A 1,729-nucleotide genomic window follows, 5' to 3' on the forward strand; every position below is an offset into this window, starting at 1 on the left:
TGGTAGACCAGGCTGGCCTCGAACTCAGAAATCTGCCTGCCTCTGCCTCCCGAGTGCTGGGATTAAAGGCCTGCGCCACCAGGCCCGGCAGCCTGTAACTCTTAACCACTGAGCTATTTCTCAGTTCAGAAGTACGGTATGTTTTTTGTTTAGTTTTTTTTTTTTTGGGGGGGGGTTTGGTTTGGTTTTTTTGATTCAGGGTTTCTTTTCCTCTTCTTCTTCTTCTTCTTCTTCTTCTTCTTCTTCTTCTTCTTCTTCTTCTTCTTCTTCTTCTTCTTCTTCTTTTTTTTTTTGGTTTTTCAAGACAGAGTTTCTGTGTGGAGCTCTGGCTGTCCTGGAACTTACTCTGTAGACCAGGCTGGCCTCAAACTCAGAGACCCAGAGATCTGCCTGCCTGCTTCTCAAGTGCTGGGGTTAAAAGCGCTGCCACCGTCACCAGCCTTTTCTTTAAATAAAAAAAAAAAAATTAAATTAATTAACTTTACATCCCAAACCCAGTTTCCCTTTCCTCCTCTCCTTCCCTCCCCCAACACCACCCTGCTATCCACTCCTCTTCCCTTTCTTTTCAGAAAAGGGGAGGCCTCCCATGGTTATTAACTAGCTGTGGCATATCAAGTTGCATCTCATTGAAGTTACCTGAGGCAGTGTTAGCACCAGGATACAGCAAGCCCTGCCCATCCATGTGACCCTTGACCTGCGTTGCCAGGACAACGACCCATCCCACAATCCACTTGGCTCAGTTCCTATCCTCACTGGTGTGACATCATTTTCTGTATAAAGTAGGAAGCCATCTTCTCGCTCTCTTCGCCTTCTCTCTTCTCCTCGCTCTCTCTCCTCTTCTCTACTCTTCTACCCGCTTCGCCGTCCCCCCCATTCCCGCATAATAAACCTCTCCCACGTGGAACACCTTGGCCTGGTCTGCTGCTTGGTTTATCCGCCCAAAATATAAAAGGCAGCCCAGTACTGGTAAAGTCTCAAAGGCAGGCACCAGAGACAGCCACTGCTCTGGCTGTTCGGAGTCCCACATGAAGACCAAGCTACACAACTGCTGTTACACATGCGCCGAGATCCTACAGACTGAGTTCAGCGAAGGGCAAGAATAAGACCACAACCACAACTTTTGAGCCCGATTTGAAGCAAGCTTTATTAAATCCTGACCAGAATGGTGGACACTGGTCAAGATTCCCCAGAACACAGTGTCAAATGACATTAGCCAAGGGGCTTATAATGGCAAAGCCTAGGCTAGGTACTTCCTACCTTCATCCAATCAAGGGCAAGCACACATCCTGCCTATGCACCTCCCACCTATGTGAGCTCAATCACATCCTGCTGTTGGGGCAGCTAAGCTTGTTTATAGAAGTGAAAACAAAAGGCTTGTTATTTTAAAGGAACAGTAGACCCTTGGGTTAGTGGGGCTTACTGGGTAGAGGCATTAGAGGTCTCTTTTGTTTTGTTTCCGAGATAGGGTTTCTCTGTATAGCCCTGGAACTCACTCTGTAGTCCAGGCTGGCCTCGAACTCAGAAATCCACCTGCCTCTGCCTCCCAAGTGCTGGGATTAAAGGCGTGCGCCACTACGCACGGCTTAGAAGTCTCTTAAACACAGTGATTAAAATGTAAAACTTAGCCAGGCAGTCGTGGTGGCAACTGCCTTTTATCCCAACACTCAGTAGACAGAGGCAGGTAGATCTCTGAGGTCCAGGCCAGCCTGGTCTACAGAGTGAGTTTTTT

The sequence above is a fragment of the Mus pahari genome, chromosome 14 (assembly GCF_900095145.1).
Source record: "Mus pahari chromosome 14, PAHARI_EIJ_v1.1, whole genome shotgun sequence".
NCBI classification, from domain to species: domain Eukaryota; kingdom Metazoa; phylum Chordata; class Mammalia; order Rodentia; family Muridae; genus Mus; species Mus pahari.